The sequence below is a fragment of the Hyperolius riggenbachi genome, chromosome 11 (assembly GCF_040937935.1).
Source record: "Hyperolius riggenbachi isolate aHypRig1 chromosome 11, aHypRig1.pri, whole genome shotgun sequence".
Lineage (NCBI taxonomy): Eukaryota > Metazoa > Chordata > Amphibia > Anura > Hyperoliidae > Hyperolius > Hyperolius riggenbachi.
This window is the reverse complement of record NC_090656.1, coordinates 187,650,319-187,668,404: the sequence shown is the minus strand read 5'-3', so window position 1 is coordinate 187,668,404 and position 18,086 is coordinate 187,650,319. Positions and strand designations below refer to the sequence as shown.

Here is an 18,086-nt window from a genome sequence, read left to right as displayed (position 1 = left end):
GCTGAGGAGATTGCTCGGTCTGGTCTTGGCCAAGAATGTAGTGTGTGCAGCTGCCATGCCATATCCTTCAGCGATCTACCACGGTGGATGGATAATTAAGGGGCAAGCCCTCTGTGCTTGTGCGTATGCCTCAGCTGACCACAACACACTCGTGCACCGCCCTATCTCTTCCTTCCCTCTCTACTGACTGGACACATTACTAAGTTCTTCTCACTGTGACATTGCTAGTGTGTTAAGAGTGATTTCACTTCAGCTAATCACAGAGCTCACAGACAGATGGATACAAGCTCTACCTACACAAGGTTAAACACTCGCTCCTGTAACAGCAAAGATATACTTGTACAGACTACAGTATACATCAGTAGTGAACCAAGTGTGAGAAATGGCTTAGTTTACAGATGACTCTGCATGCGCTTACTTGTAGAGCCAGTGCCGATGGAGCGGAATAGGCTGGCTCCCTCCTATGCAGTCAAAAGCACTTAGTATAGAGTAACATGTAATTCCTGACAGGAAGCCACTGCTGAATGTAATTATAACAGAGTCTAAACATTGAGACACACAAATGCACTAACAGAGACACGTCCACAAACACACGACACAAAGATATACACACCATACACCCTCTACCATCAGTGCAGCACAAAACCTATGTGCCTGTTAGGTGACATGTCACCTGATCAGCACATTATTACCACTCCCAATCATGTAGCAAGTCGATTTGTTTTTATGTGCATATAAAGCACAACCATTCCACTAGGTGTCTACCAGAAAATACATATGGGTAAAGAGGGGCCCAGGAGTAATAATACTAGGCGTTCTTTTATTGACGCATTGAGTGTCAGAGGCGCTCAATGCTCTGTGGCTATTAACCCTTTGGCACATTTACTGGCCTGAGGAAGTCGACTCGGACCTACGAAACGCGTTGCCTGTGCAAATAAACCCTATTGTCTTATAAGGACTGTTGTTATTGAGGTAGGCCACCTAATTTTTTCTACTTTTAGTGTTTTTAACCTAGATTTATTACTCCTGGGTGGCTCTTTACTCCTATGTGCACTGCTAGGTTAAGGGGTCCTTTCTGGCCTCCCATGGTTTTTACTCTGGACACCATAGGCTTCCTAGTCCTTGCTCTATCCTGTTGTTCCTGTGTCGTCCACCGTTGAAGTTATTCCACCAGCTGTTTCTTTGAGGCTCCTCGGAAGGCCTTCCGAACCACTTGCTTTTCCAAACGCTTCTGAAGCCAGGTGCATCCATACTCCTCATGGATGAGCCAGACCTGTGCATGTGCAGTACAGATGCCCTCATCTTCAGAAGACTCAAGGACATGAATACTTCCAAAGGCTTCCCAAGGAGTACAGGAGAGCTATTCAATCAAACAAGTATCTGTTCCAGCAGGTCAAATAACGGGGAGCTGCACAGGAATGATGGGACAGACCAAGGACCAGGACAGCTCTATGGTATCCACAGCCTTCCCTCTACATAGGTAATTATCTAAGAAAAGATAAACCAAGAGCGCTCTATGGTGTGTTAACATTTATTAGATCAGCTTAAAAGGATTTAAAATGCACTTACAAGATATAAGTAGTAGTCAAGCATGTCACCCAACATCATGTGCATTGTCAAGAAACCTTCTCTCAACTCCTTCCTCTGAATACCGTACACTCCTTCCTCTGTGGCCAACAGCACAGGTGTTCAGATGGTAATGGACATCCCAGGTGGAGTGAAGGGCGAGTGTCCAGCTTCAGAGTGCCTGCGGCGTCATGACACGTTTCAGTGTTCCTATGCCTTAATTAGACCTAATGAAGGCGTAGGAACAGAGGCTCTGCCTCTGCTACAGGAGACCTTGGTTTGAAACTTGGCTTATCCAGTTCAGTAAGCCAGCACCTTTTCAGTAGGAGCCCTTGGGCAAGACTCCCTAACACTGCTACTGCCTGTAGAGCGCCCTAGTGGCTGCGGCTCTGGTGCTTTGAGTCTGCCATTAGAAAAGCACAATATAAATGTTCTGTGTCTTGACTTGTTGGGCGACATGCTTGACTGCTACTTATATCCTGTAAATGCATTTTAAACCCTTTTAAGCTGATCCAATAAACATTAAAGCAGCATAGAGCACTCCTGGTCTATCTTTCCTTAGAGCCTCACTTCTCCCACAAGTCGTGGAGCCTGGTGACTGCTGCTAACCAAAGGGTTACTGAATCCAGGATCCCACGCTCAGGTGTAGTGCTATCACACTTCGGAACGAATAGTGCGTTTCCTCGCTTCAGGTTAACTTTAAGGATTTTTACTCCTCTGCAATGCAATTATGTTTTTTCTTCTACTATATACACCAAGCGAGATTGCTACCGTGATTTTCGATGGGAGTTTAAAAACATTTGCAATCAGCCAGAACCCAAAGCACACTGCTGAAAAAAGGGTACAGTGATTACCATGTAAATCACGGTGCCCCTGTAACTGGCAAATTACGTGCGGTCCGAAAACGTGGTCAGTGTAAAAGATTCTGGACAGTCTCTTGGGAACATGTCAAAAGTTGCATATAAAGTTTTTGTTTTCATGAAAATTAAAAGTTGATCTCTGCAAAGGTGAAATGAAAAGATGTTAATGTGAGATGCTAAAATTACTTTAATGGGTACTGAAAGGGGTCTTAGGTCATTTTAAGAGCATGTGACAGCCAATAGGACAAATATGTTGGTATATAAACAGTGATTTAGTACACTATCGCACACGGAAACTTCCGTGTTTACAAATTACAGGATGGCTCTGAAAGGCTGGAGGAATGGCAGGAAGACTCTGGTTGGAGGACTGACTGGGAGTAAATCCCACGCACGGCATCATCAGAACTTGTGAGGTGTTAAGCTGGAGTGACAGCAAATATAGGCGGTCTCAACCATACGGATCCCTCCTGCTTGGATGCCTGACACCGCCCCTACTGGTGAATGGGCGGAAAAGATGGTTTACGTCCCGCCCAAACAAGTATCGGCACCAATTAGGAAGGAGTGAGAGGAAAGGAGGCGCGGCTTGCCATACTGCATGGTTTTAATCTTACAGCTGTGCCGACAACTGATCCACTGTAAGTTCAAACACTTCAAGACTGGGAAATAGGTGGCGAGATGGGCGGCAGCATTCTGCATTACAGCACATTGCATGAATGTTGCGTCTAGATGACCTAGACGCCAGGACACTCCGTCCACCTTCAGTATAAAAAAAAAAAAAAAGAAGACACTAATCTGGACAGATGGTTGGCTTGCTGTAAGAGCCCAAAGGCTATGATACGTAATTTGAAATGGTGGGAGAAATGAAGGGAGAGGGGCCTCTAGACATCTGTGAACTGTGTAGGGTGGGGAGGGGGGGCCACTAGGCACCAGGGAACTGTATAGGGAAAAGACGGGGCCACTACACACTAAGGAACTGCATATTGGAGTTAGGTGGCCCCTAGACACCAGGGAACTGTATGGGGGAGGGAGGAGGCCTTTAGACATAAGGGAACTGTATAGAGGAGGGAGGAGGCCATTAGACACAAGAGAAGTGTATATGGGAGGGAGGGGGCCATTAGACACCAGGGAACTGTATAAGAGCGGGAGACGGCCTCTAGACCTCAAGTTTGGCCCGGGACTTGGTCCCAGTTTTCGATTCCGAATCTGAGTTTGACACCCCTGGTCTATGGCTAAAGGTATCCATACATTACTGAAATTTCCACCGACTTTAATGGGCGATCCGGAACAGTGCGGTCAATTGACTAGTAGTCCACACACTGAAAGAGAGATCCTATGCGATTCTCTTTCACTAATCAAGCTAAATGATGTTGTGCCTCCATGCCATCGGTATCACGATTCAACCAATATTTTCCATCATGGTCGATTGAGTAAATTAGTCGATTTGACCAGATATCAGCCAAGCAATATGGAACATAATCGATGCTTCCCTAATTAGATAAAATGATTTGCTGCCTTGGGGAGAGAAACTTGTCCTGCCCTGCAGTATATCAGCACCAATGGATGGAGTAGCAGGACTTGGCGATATCTCCTTTTGGCTGCCTCCTTTTCACTCAACCAGGAAAATGGACTAACATGGACACCTTGGGGCCTTGTTCACATTGCGTTCGGCTCGCGTGTCGTCCGCATTGGGCTGTTTTTGAGGCTTTTTTTTAATTCCCGGCGCTTGTGCTTAGTGGTTTTTTTAAACGTTTTTCCTGGGCGGTTTTGTCATTCACTCCCTGACGCAAGTCAGGAAGTGAACTCTTTGACCCGGAAAATAATACAATGTATTTATTCTTAAAAACGTGAACGCAATCGCTACACAAAGCGATTTTGTGAGCGTTTTGAGTTTCTCCTGTACTTTCCATTGAGGCGAAATTGCCTCAAAAATGGTCCACGCACCGCTTTACTGAACGGACAGCACACAACTCGCGCCGATATGAACCTTCTCATAGACATTCATTGCACAAGCGTTTGGTGGACGATTTTAAAAATCGCCAGCATGTAAAAAAAAAAAAAAAAAACGAAAACGCCTGCAGTGTGAACAAGCCCTAAGAGTATTCCAAACAGGCTCAGCAGGACAGCCAGGCAATCTGCATTGTTTAAAAGGAAAAAAATATGCCATCCTCCATATCCATCTCAGTTTAGGTGTGCTTTAAGCCAAATCTAATGTTTCCATGCAAAATAGGTTTTGACTCAACAATTCCTTCACAACATGGTTCTAATTTCTCTCTACACTGAAGTCCCAAAAAAGGTATGCAGTATATCAGCTTCTGCAATACTCTAATAGTAAAAAAAAAAAAAAAAAAATACAGAAAAATAAAGCATTTACAGACATCACGGTGAATCAAAATTTTGTACTAATTTTTATTAAAAAACAAAGTCATGAAAACATTCAAAACACAAGCAAAAAAAACCTGCAACAAATGATCTCCTGTAAAAGCGGACCTGAACTCAGAACTTCCTATCTGCTCTTAAAGAGAAGTACCAGCATAATAACCTTCAAAGAAAAACATTTCTTTGTTACAGCTGAAACAAATCCTGCAATAAGGCCTCGTTCACACCAGGTACGCATTTTGTGGGCTTTTCAGAATGCATCGCGCAGTGCGTTCTGCAAGGTATTGATTTTCCCATGTAATTAATGTGCCTGCTTGACATCTATGTGCTGCGCTGAGCTGCGTTACAAAAACATGCATTTCTGTTGTTGCGCTGTACATCAATGCAAGTGAATGGGTGTTCTTTTTTAGTGCATACAAGCGCATAGAAATGCATGCATTTTTTAACCCCAAATGAAAAAAATAAAACATTTTTATTTGAAAACAAATCTTTATTTAACTCCTACTGCTACAATAAGCAAAACATGCTTAAAAAAGTGCACCGGCACGCACTGAAACGCGCACAAATGCATGCGGTTTTTATTATGCGCTTTTATACGTTTCTTCCCCAATGTGAACGAGGCCTAAATCTGCAGTGTGTCTACTTCCTGCTTTCATGGAACCAGACATAGGGTTAACATCGTGTGTTTTCCAATTAGCTGCTTTACCAAGGCAGCCAGCTGACACAGCTGAGAGATCAAATTACAACTTGTGATTAGTCACAGATGAGGGGGAATTAGACAGGCTAAACTCTCTAAATACATACAGAGTGGATTTCTCTCTGTTTTCCTTCTGTCCTGTGCAAGAGTTCAGGTCCACTTTAAGATATCCTGCTTGCTTCCTGTTATGATAATTCTTGTTTTCTTCTATGATAATTCTAAGAAACCGTGATGTCAGAATAATCTATGGACCTGTGGGCCACCAGTGCATAAAGATCCCAAATAAACACAAAATGATAAAGAACACAATTCTCCAGAGTACAATGGAACTTTGCCAGAGTTCATGTCACTCTCCTGGCAGCAGCAGACAGAATCCCACACAGTTCCAGCGTACATAATGTCAATATCCCTGCACACAACAACCATTGGCAATGTGCAAAGGAGATAAACAGCCAGCTGCACCTATTCTCAACAGTACAAAAGAGAACAGAGGAGCGGATGCATCTGAGCCACGGCAGGGAACACTGGAGCAAATATGGAGATCTCCAGGTCAAGGATACTGATAAAAAGGCACTACAGCGAAAAACTGTAACATTTAAAATATGTGCAAACATATACAAATAAGAAGTACGTTTCTTCCAGAGTAAAATGAGCCATAAAGTAATTTTCTCCTATATTGCTGTCACTTACAGTAGGCAGTAGAAAGCTGACAGAAGTGACAGGCTTTGGACTAGTCCATCTCTTTATAGGGGATTCTCAGGGATATATTAAAATTTTACAGTTTTTCGCTGTAGTGCCCCTTTAAGTCGCCATGTGAAGTTCCTCCCCTTCTACCCCAATTATCTTGCACTGGTTTTGATAAATCTTCCCTAGTGCAATATGCAAGGCTTTGGCATGAGTGGGGAGTGCTTCTGGAGCGAGCTATTACCTGTACTGCTCTCACCATCGTACTGAGCAAGTATTTCCCTGTGTCAATAGTAGACAAATTACTACTGAATGCCAAACTCATTATGCCCAAAGAGTATTTCTGTCTGAGCAACTGGAAACATAGACAGTAGAAAGAGAGCACAGAGGGCCATTTCACATGGGGGATAGTCTCTGAATTCAATTCCATCTGCCAGCATTATAACTAGTCACAGCAACTAGTTTCTATGACTGACGACTAGGGATGATCAATGAGATGCAAATCCTCCTACACACGTTAATTAAAGTGAACCTAAAGCCGATAAAAAAAAATGAGATTAACTCACCTGGGGCTTCCCTCAGCCCCCTGCAGCCGATCGGTGCCCTCGCAGCTCCGGTCCGATGCCTCTGCACCCGCCGACGAACACTTCCGGTTTGGCCGAGTGATTGTTCGCGTTCCCAGCCTGTATATCGCCCCCTATGTTGCTATTGCGGCCAGGAGGTCGCAATAGCAGCATAGGGGGCGATATACAGGCTGGGAACGCGAACAATCACTCGCGTTCCCATGCCTGTCGGCCGGTGACGGCCAAACCGGAAGTGTTCGTCGGCGGGTGCAGAGGCATCGGACCGGAGCTGCGAGGGCACCGATCGGCTGCAGGGGGCTGAGGGAAGCCCCAGGTGAGTTAATCTCATTTTTTTTTATCGGCTTTAGGTTCACTTTAACAGACATTCATCTGCATATCTGAAGATCCATCCTGGTGGATCTGATCTGCAGATGAATGTCTGTTTAACAAGGTGTGTGGCCCAGTGCACACCAAAACCGCTAGCAGATCTGCAAAACGCTAGAGGTTTTTGAAGCAGATTTTCAGAACGATTCTAGGCATGTTTAAGGCCCTTTCCCACCTAAGAGGGAATAGTGCGATTCCCGCTAATCGCTAAAGCGCTAGCGTTTTTAAAAACGCTAGTGCTTAATTAGTCTATGGCAGTGTTCACACTTGAGCAATTAGCGATAATCGTGGGTGTTCCGCGATAATCGCTAATCGCAAACGTGTTGCATGCAGCATTTTTCCGGCGATTTAGGAGCGATCGCCATTAGCATATTTAGAAACGCTAATCGCGATCGCTCCAAAAACACGAATTTGTGCAGTGATTTTTCTGCGTTAAATGCAGGGCTGTGGAGTCGGAGCAATTTTGGGTGCCTGGAGTCAGAGTCGGGAGAAAATGCACCGACTCCGACTCCTAATGAATTTAAACTGTAATTAAAATAGAAAATATGATAAAATGTTCTATTTCTCAAATAATAGTTATAAATAATTTATATATACAGTAATAGCCGTGCTTAGTCCACAAAAATGAAATAAACCAATCAAAATTAGTTACTTGTGCTGCTTCAATAAAGCAGTCCCCGTATTTTTAAAGTCAGATATACACATCTGATTGTGACTGTATACATGATGTGTACACAGGAATCTCTTATATATACACTAAATAACATCTATGCTGTAAGTATAAAGCCTAATGTGTAGCCGTGGCACTAATAGAGATGGTGAATGAGATGGAAATAATTCTGCATTGATGCTGATTTATGCAAATGTTTTCTTTGCTCATGAAATCAAATAATTTGATAAGTTAAGATTTGGTTTGGTGACTACGAATTAAATGGTACCTGAGACAGATGAAATGAAAAGTTTTATACATACCTGGGGCTTCTTCCAGCCCCCTTCAGGCCAATTAGTCCCTCGCTGTCCACCACCACCACCTGGATCTTCTGCTATGAGTCCAGGTAATTCAGCCAGTCAGCGCAGTCCGGCCACGTGCCGCTCCTACAGCCAGGAGCACTTTGCACCTGCGCAATAGTGCTGCGCAGGTGTAGTACGCTCCCGGCGGCGGAGTGTGTGCATGCGCACTACGCCAGACTGGCTCAAGTGCCTGGATTCATAGCAGAAGATCCAGGTGGCGGAGGAGGACAGCGAGGGACTGATTAGCCTGAAGAGGGCTGGAGGAAGCCCCAGGTATGTATAAAACTTTAATTTCATCTGTCTCAGGTGTACTTTGTTACACAGTAGTACTATACTCTACATATGCACTCCCCACAGAGCTGCAGGGAATCCACTGAAAATGTTGTGCACATTGAACACAGAGGTGTTGTCTATCACCCATAAACCTGGTTCAGATTGTACATGAAGAATGTGTAATAGAGGAAGAATCTCCTTATTCCCCTGCAGAGTACCTGCACATCACTCTTACATGTACCCACAGTTACATTGCCTAGGGCCTGATAGATGTTCTTTGTTCCGGTCTGTACCTTTTACAAGTACTCTTACCAAGGACTAGTTTTAGTCTATGACTAAAGGGAATAAATATGGCAGTCTCCATATCCTTCTCACGTCAGTTGTCTTTTAAAATTCCTAAGCGTTGGCAGTTAAGATATGAATTTCATGTTACATACTTTCAATCAACAAGATTGTAATATGCAAATTAGAGGAGTCGGAGGAATTCTGAACTGAGGAGCCGGAGTCGGTGGATTTTTGTACCGACTCCACAGCCCTGGTTAAATCGCGGAAAAATCACCCACAGAAAACGCTACCGCAAATCGCTAGTGGTTAGCGATTTTAGGTGTGAATGGGCATAGAGGTTTTCTAAACATGCTTAGTGTTTTTTGGAGCGTTTTTGTGTAGCAGATTAAAAATATTGTTACAGTGAAGCTGTTACTGAACAGCTAAAGTAACAAAAATGCCTGGAAAACAGCTCTGATCTAGCGTTTTTCAGAGCGGTTTGAGTTTTTCCTATACTTTACATTGAGGCAGAATTGCATCGGCAAACCGCAAGAGTGCTGCAGGACCCACGTTTGCGGTTTGCTAAAAACCTCAAACCGCTGGTGTGCACCATCCCATTGAAATACATTAGCCAAGCGTTTTCACAGGCGGAAGCGGTTTGCGGAACGCTTCAAAAACCGCTCGGTGTGCACCAGGCCTTAATGAAGACCTGCAGATATCATAGACTATGAATGCATTTTGCAGGAACTGATCTTTTGCAGATAATGATCTTTTGAATGTCTACAGCATCTTTGTGTGCAGCATCTTGCAAAGATTTTTATGTGATGGGGAGTTCAGCTCAATAGAATAGACTGTGTAGATTATGCTCATATAGTACAAGGAAGGGGGTAAAATTGGTCTAATGCTGGGGATACACGGTACGTTTCTGTACCGTGTATCGACTAGATGATCTGGCCAGCTGATAATATTCAGCTGGCCCGATCATGCCGCTCGACCCACGCACGCTCGATTCCCGCCGGTGGACAATGGCATGGAATCGAGCGGCTGATAAGGACCGCCGGCGGGGACGAGCGCGAATCAATCCGCGCGCACGCGGGGATTGATCCGCCGGCTAATCGGCCGCCGGATCGACCCATGTATGCCCACCATTAGATCTTTCATTAATCTTTCAAGTGTGTACACACCATTAGACACAAACCAAAAGTTGGAAAGCACAGCCCCTGGCTGCTGAGATTTCCTCATCCCTGGATTCTGTTTGGCTCGGTTCACATTAGACCAGATCACCAACAGTCAACCGGAGAGGACAGTGCAGTGTTTGCTCCAATGGTGCGTTCTGGTCCAGAGCAGATGTGCTGCCACCACAGGTTTCTGTGGGAATTGCATCTGCTGTCCAGAATTATCGTGCAGGTCACATTTTTGTGTTGCGTCGGATCCATTGCAGACTGGCAATGTGAATAGATTCTATTAATACATTGTGACATTATTTGTCATCTGGCAAAATTGACCAAAAATTACCATTTTGCGTTGCTGTGTGAACTGTGTCTATTCCCCCCCGGCAAGACCAGCCCACCTGCTGTCCAATTTGGCTTGGTTGCTGAAATAACGTAACATGGAACTGGGTCTAGTTATTTGTCACCTGTGGCAATTTCAAACTCCGTTCCAGGAAATATCTTTTGTGAAGAGGGCCAGGGAGTCCGGCAGAGATATTTGTTGTTATTATTTGCCTTTGTTACTTTTTTTATATTTCTCTCATACTAACCATTTGACTGCTGGTCCCAGCGAATGCTCCACCCTCTGACTCATACAAGGGTCTATGGCAGTACTAGGTCATCCACAAACTGCAGAGCCAGGAGTCCTGAGAAAGACAAAGCCAGCACAGCCAGGCGCCTAGTCACAAGGGCTAGAATCCACTGTCACATGACCAAGCCCTTTAATGTAATTAAAGTGACAAAGAGTGGCACGCCAGACTTTTTCTTTGTTTATTTTTAGCTTTAATGGGGTCTAATGGGAGTTTTTGCTTTTCTGAATCTTAAAGCTGCGTACTCCCCTCGACGCATCCTGCAACGTCCCCTTGACGACTGTTCTAGCGATGCCTCTTCCTGTTGAGGGGTTAAGAGCGAGGTCACGCGCCGTACATGGTGATGCGAGCAAGACTTCCAGCGATCGCAGTACTTTGCACCGCGCAAAGTCATCGGGGATCTTAAAGATCCGATCCGCCATGTCGGTCTTTAGTCATCACGCAACGTTCGCAATCGTGCTTCTGTCGGGAAAAATTGCCAGGTGGGTACATAGCTTAACATGCTACATCTTTAAAGCCTGTCCTTTCCCAGCCATTATATGGAAAGTCTTAGAATATCTCTTGGCAGGAATTTGTAGAAAAAGGAAACATGGAAGTGTGTAAAAGCTAAGTATACAATGGAGTCTTTTACACAGGCAGCTGTCCCAATATTTGCACCATTTCTGTACCAGCTGCTTGTTGCTCTGTCTGCTGTAATGCAGAATAATTCTGCCTATGAACTCACTGCCCATACAGTTCTATGTGGCTGTTCACAACTCCACTGTAACTGATCGCATTATACTAACTCGCTGCATGCAGGCTTTGAATTAACGTGTATGGTGTAATGCATGCAGTAACCACTGCAGTTCACCCACACATAACATGTGCGTTATGCAATGCGCTCAGTGCTAATCCAGTCTAATGCATGAATGTCGCTAATAAGTACTAATATATACTCTGCCTCTAGTCCTATAGAACCACCCAGAGCTTGTTTTTCCCAGCAGCAAAGTAATGGGAAAACTGCTGGAAATCGAGTGCCTTGCCTTTCACAGGAAGAAGCTATTAAAGCACATCCACAATGGAGGGGCTGAGAAATGCAAGCCTTGAAGGGAACCTGAAGTGAGAGGCATAGGGAGACTGACGTATTTATTCCCTTTTAAACTATATCAATTGCCTGGCTATCCTGCTGAGCCTCTGATTCTAATACTTTGATCCATAGACCCTGAACCAGCATGCAGACCAGATGTTCTGACCCAAGTCTGACTGGATAGTATGGCTGGGTACTAACTGATGCTTTTAGCAGGTGCTCCCTGGCAGTGACTGGCACTTGCAACAGATGCTGTCTGTCTGGTGCTGACAGACATTTGGGCAAACACACATTGGGCTCCATTCACAATGCATTACTGCATTCAATAATGCAGAGAACACCTGATTTTACTTAACAGTTAGTAAAGCATCAATTCACTACAGTTGTAACCGCACATAAAAATTAAATTACTGACCACTGCAGTACATTACTGATTTGTGCGGTGAATGCGTCAATTGTCAATTCACAACGTTTCCAGCATTTGGCACCAATGAAGTGCTAATATAGCAGGTGAAGGAGGTCTTCTGGTGGGCCTCTCCAGTCTAGCGGCCCTGGTGGGGTCATGGCCCCTGCATCCCCTATTGCTATGCCACTGCTCCTATGTATGTCCCTATCACTACTGAAATGCTTCCAAAATGCCAGCAGCAGAATTTTATAGCAAGACAACACTACAGCATCTCATGATGTCGCACCACTGGAAAAACAACCCCTGGGGATTCAGCAGCATCAACGAACCGTTAGTATTTCACCTGGACAGCAACATTTACCTCAGGCATTCTAAACCTAGACCACTCACCATGGTGCCTCATAAACTTGACAGAACAGAAGGGTGTGGTGGAGGTGCCCAAAATATATGGGCGTTACAACTTTAAAACATAACGTGTAAACGGAGGTAATCCCTTACCTCTCCAGAAGATACAGACACCAGTTCAACTGGAAAAATATTGAATCAGAAAATGCGTTTTGCGGGTTATGGCCTGCTTCCTCAGGTCAATACAAAAAATGCCTTAGTGGCATAAGGCGTAGAATGTAGGCATCTGTCAGATTTCATGACAAGCAAATCAGAGCCTTCCAAATTTATCGGCTGATTAAACTGATTACATGCTTCTCTGTGATTTCTCCTAGGTAGGGCCACCCCCAAATATCAGGCTGCAATTACTGGCTAGAATTAGGTAAAAGTATCAGGTTGAATAAGGCCTCTTTTCTACGGGCAGTTGATAAGCAGTGAAAAGCCTCTCAAATTCACAACTGCTCACTGCTGCCTGGGAGCGGCTTGCTGATCACACAGTTCAACTGCTCGTGGAAAAGAGACCTTAGGGCCCTTTTCCACAGGTGTCTGAACTGTGCCCTCAGTGAGCAGTTACCAAGCAGCAGCTTGCAGTTGTCATGCAGCAGCAGGCAGTTCAACAGTCTTTTCACTGCCTATCAGCTGCTCATGGAAAAGGGCCCTCAAAGTAAGTACATTTGAAATCGGCGCCGGTAGACTTGGGCGCAGGATACAGCGGTATATGGCTGGTCCTGCTTCTGCACAAGTCCGGGACGATTTAATTACTATTCCCCCTCCAGGCCGCCATGGATAGTGGGGGAATGAAATAATTCGGCTTCCAGCGATTGCTGGAGGCCGAATTATTATGTTTTTAAGCAACCTCGGGTCCGTCTTCTGACAGAGCCTACGTTACTCACTGAGCGCTGCAATAGGAATGATTCCTATTGTAGTCTATGGAGGCGCCGGCTGCGCCCAAATCTAGCAGCGCTGAAAAGCACTGCTCCGCTCAAAGTACACCTGTAACAAAAAAAACAGACCCTATGGAGTACTTGCCTCAGGTGAGGGAAGCCTCAGGAGTCTAATGAGGCTTACCCCGTCCTCTGTAGCCTCGGGCATTCAGCGCCGGCTCAGACAAAAATTCACCCAGCAAGAGCGCGACAATATTTACCTTCAGGGCTACAGTGCAGACGCAGTAGCAGCTTCCGGATAGGCTTCAGCGGATTAAGCCGAGCACGGTCAAGTCACCTCTATTGCATAGGCCCCAGTTGGCTGTAGAGCAGAATGTACCTGATCAGGCTTGGGTATTTCCGCCAGAGCCCAGAGAGGCACCACTGCGCCTGCGCTGGTTAACGGGAGGTAAATATTTACCTCTCCGGTGTTAGGGGCTTTCAGCGATGGATCGGCAGGATGGAGGACAGGGGAAGCCTCATTAGGATCCAGAGCCTTTCCCCTCCCGAGGTAAGTATCCCCCAGGCTTTTTTTTTTTTTTTTTCTTACAGATTTCCTTTAAGGTTACTGAGAGCAGAGGATATGGCTGTTGTATGTGCTGTTCTGTGATGATCAGTGGAGGTATAATGGGCAGAGAATGAGTGCTGTCCCATGGGGCAAGGCACAAAAGTGGACAAGTCGGCTTGTTAGTCATTAAGGATACACCACAGCAACTAAAATGAAGCTGTGAGGCAGCTGTATACATGCAAAAATTTTGGACTACACTGCCCCAAATAGTAATCTCAGTGAAGATTGTCTTGTGTGTGTACAGGGATTTATAGAAGAGGTGAAGATGAGGCGCTAAACAAAGCTGTGAGATAGATGTATACATGCTAGATTGTTGCCCTAGACTGCCCCAACTGATCATCTCAGTGAAGATGGTCTAGCGATAGGCAAACTTGGCTCTCCAGCTCTTAAGGAACAATGCCCACAATGCATTGTAGGAGTCTGACAGCCACAGTCATGATTCATAAAGACAAATGCATTGTGTGACTAAGGCCCCGTTCACATTACAAACGCGGATGGCCATGCGTGCGGAATGCAACGAATGCGAACGCACGCCATCCGCGTTTGTGTGCGTTGCATGGCTGATCCCATCACTGAAAAGTGAATGGGACAGCCACGTGTTTTAGCAAAAAATGCGTGCAGCATGTGTTCCCGGAACGCACAGGTCCGGAACGCATGCAGTGTGAACATCAGACAGTGCACTCTATGCACTGTCCGATGTCGTACGTGTCGGCCCCCCACACGCGTTTCCAAAACGTGGCTGGAAACGCGTGCAGTGTGAACGGGGCCTTATAGTTCCTTTACAGCTGGAGAGCCAAGTTTGCCTATTACTGTAGTGTGTGTGTGTGTACACTACTTTATAGAAGAGGTGAAGATGAGGCGATAAATCAGGTGTGAATAAATTAACAAGAACAGGGGTTAAAGCGGACCCAAACCAAACATTTTTTTTAATTAAAAATATTTAGTTGCAGCACTCTGACACGTACAAAGATAAATGAACACTCCTTCAAGCCTATGAGCATTTCAGTGCCTGCTTTTCACCCTTCTCTTTTCATAGCTAGGGTTATACTGGGAGCAGCCATTAGCAATTCCTCCATTGCAGGACACCACCTACTTCACCAGTTTGCCGGATTTTGTCCCGGCAATTTGAAAGGAAGGGAGGGGTTTCTCCAATAAATGTAAAATATTTTATATTTGTCATCATGCAGCTGAAAAAAGTCTGCTATTTATTATTATAATTTAGAAAATGGATTTTATTTTTGAAATCTTGTATTTTTAATTTGGGTCCACTTTAAGGTCCACACTCACACCTGGTGAGGTCTGCTGGTTCTCTGTCGCCCAAGGGATCGTGTACCAATACCTGCTGGGCAAATGACAACGCTGTACAGACGCATCATCAGCCTCTGGCTGGAGACATGTCTGTTGCTATGGGGGGGGGGGGTACAACCAGCGAATACTACAAACAGCTTCCAGCGGGCGTGTGGCAAGAACAATGCTACTGCACAATCCCCAGGTGTCGGGCATCGTTAAAAATTTGACATGCTGGATTTTTAGCGATTGTCGTGCTGCCGCTGTACACACACTGGTCAGACTGCCTGATTCCTGAACATCGTGATCATTATAGTCCCCCGCGACTGAGTTCAGACCAACGCGGGTATGTCGCTGTATTCCATAATCGAGATCACTATGCAACGGTGCTGAAAAGTCACATCGCTTTAGAAAAGCAATGCGACACATGTAGCACCACTGAAAGTAACACAATGCATTATCCCGATGGAACACACCACATGCTGATGCGCCAAAGTGAACGCACCATAGACATATAATTGCATTGCGTAGGGATACGATTATAATGTCCGTTGCGACGAAACACAATGGACGCAGTGTGGAAGGAGCCTTAAAGAAGATGCCAAAGTTGAGCACCAGCTGTAATTGTGAGCTGCCATGGCTCCCTGTGATTTATCCAGCCCTGTGTATGGCTAGAATATTGGTGATGTGGTGGGGGGGGGGGGGGGGGGGGGGGGTATTGGAGGAAGAGGGTGGGTAGTAGTAAGGAAGGGGTTAACAAGTGAAGGCTTAGCAGAACACTCGTATCTATAAGGAGCTCTTTCCACATATACTCAACATAACTAAGATTTGTTTAAATAATGGTAATCATTGTCCTTATGCTTTACACAGAACAGGCAGTCCCCATAATAAGTGTACACAATGTGCACATCCCTGTGTACAGAACACATACTCTGCCAGATTCTGCTCAGCCTCAAGTCTTGCAGTTTCGCAACAAGTTGCAGATTTCCTGTGACAGTCTAGGCATGCTGACACTTGTAGTGCCACAGACTTTGCCTCCTCTAGCTGTGTGTACAGAGGCTGCCATGTCTCTCGAATATACACAATGGGCAGCCCTGCGGCAATGACAGCACACACAATGCCTAGCTCTGTATACACACCCAGCCCGTTCTCTGCCGCTTTCTCACCTCTGTTTATGTTCTTCTCCCGGTCGCTGCTGAAAAACTTCCGGTTCTGATGAGCTCGGCCGTAAAGTGACACCTGGGCCCGCCCAGATCTGGGGAGGCGGGGCTGGAGGGACGGGGAGGATGGCTGCCGGAAGGGGTGCAGGAGCTGCTGTGGGAGATAGACTAGAAATGGACAGAGCATGCCGACATGTTGCTATACCTGTGCGGAGGCAGCTGCCTGGCTTCTTACAGCTACTGAAACTGTGTTGGAAGCTTTGAAACGCCTTTTATAACTGTCCCTCTTATGAGGAGCAAGTTCCCCTGTCCCTGTTTCCTCTTCTAGTATCCCTCCTTTTGGCCCATGTGATGTCTGTACAAATAACTATGCTTGCTGGCAAAAAGTGACTACTGTTGCCATTGAAAAGCATTACATGCGATTTTGTAAAATCACAAACATTTTTCAAGTTTTATGTTTTTTTGTTTTTGTTTTTTTGCTCAAAATACGCATGCATTCAAAAGACATTCCGTGCCACATAAAATCACAACGCACATAGGATCACCAGGCCTGTACACACTGCTGAGCTTTTAAAATCCCGTGCATTTTTTATTGCAAGGTCTTTTGAAAAATCGGAAAATCGTTTAGACTTTTATGCTGGGTACACACTATGAGATTTTCTGGCCGATTTAGTGTCAGATCGATTATTTCCATCATGTTCGATTTGCTTTCCGATCGATTACTGAGCATTTTCCGATCGATTTTTTTATTAAAGGTAATGGAAATTGATCGGACATGTTTAATAATCGAGTCATATACTACCCTGAGCATAATAAATCCTTATGTATAACCAAAAGGCGATAACAACAATTCAATCAGAGGAAAGACACCTTTTTAGGTTTTTAATGGCTATTGCTGCCACTACAATCATAATATACCCAATAAATGAGTGCTGCCACACATAAATATCATTGAAAATATATTAGCAAGTTTATTAGGGACATATCCCTTTAAAAACAGTTAAAACAACAATGACATAAAATCCTTCTAGATGTTCTGCTTATAAGCAAACCCCCCTGCTACATAAATATACCACATGAAAAAAGGTTACAACAATGTGTATATAATGCTGATAAAATCAATTAAACCACTGGTGGATCAAGGATTAAAGTGTGTACGTGCTGTATACTCATGTGCAAAAAAAAGAGTTTGTTTCCGAATTGATGTATGTGAGTTCAACCTCACAAAGGAGGTAACGTTGTGCAAAAAATGAATAAAGTGCAATGTGCATTGGATATGAAGGGAGAGGATCTCTCCCTTCTCAATGGTGCAAAAAGCTGAGGTGAAAAGAGTAAAGACCAAGGCCCATATGCAATTCACTTTTTCACCTGTGTTTTCTCCTAGGTGATATTTTAAAACTTGTCAATAAAATGCCTTTTAAGCCCCCAGAAGGCAAGAAAATGATTAAAGTAATTTTGATAGTACTTTTTCACCAACTTTTTGGTACTTTTTTAGGTGAAAAGTGCTGGAAAGTTATTTAAAATCAAAGATGAAAAATTATCTCCTAGGTGAAAACTCAGGTGAAAAAGAGAATTGCAGTGGCGTAGCTACAAACCTCTGGGCCCTGATGCGGAATCTGGATGTGGGCCCCCCTCCCAGCAACACTCGACGCACACAAATCCCTATAGCCAGCTATAGGTCCCTTCAGTATAGGTAGCCAGGCATAGGTAAGCCAGTATAGTTGCCCCCGGTATAGGTTAGCCAGGTAGGTGCCTCCAGCATAGGTAGCCAGTATAGTTGCCCCCAGTATAGGTAAGATAGGCAGGCACCCCCGGT

General features: G+C 44.9%; 1 protein-coding gene across 1 annotated transcript in view; it reads right to left on the bottom strand.

Annotated features, from left to right (window-relative positions):
- The window catches only part of PHAF1 (phagosome assembly factor 1), an 89,317-nt gene extending 72,982 nt beyond the window's left edge, over nucleotides 1-16,335 (bottom strand). The window contains exon 1 of the mRNA XM_068261479.1: nucleotides 16,277-16,335. The gene's annotated coding sequence lies outside the window, so the exon portion shown is untranslated. The remainder of the gene's footprint in view (nucleotides 1-16,276) is intronic.
- Between the last annotated feature and the right edge of the window lie 1,751 nt (nucleotides 16,336-18,086).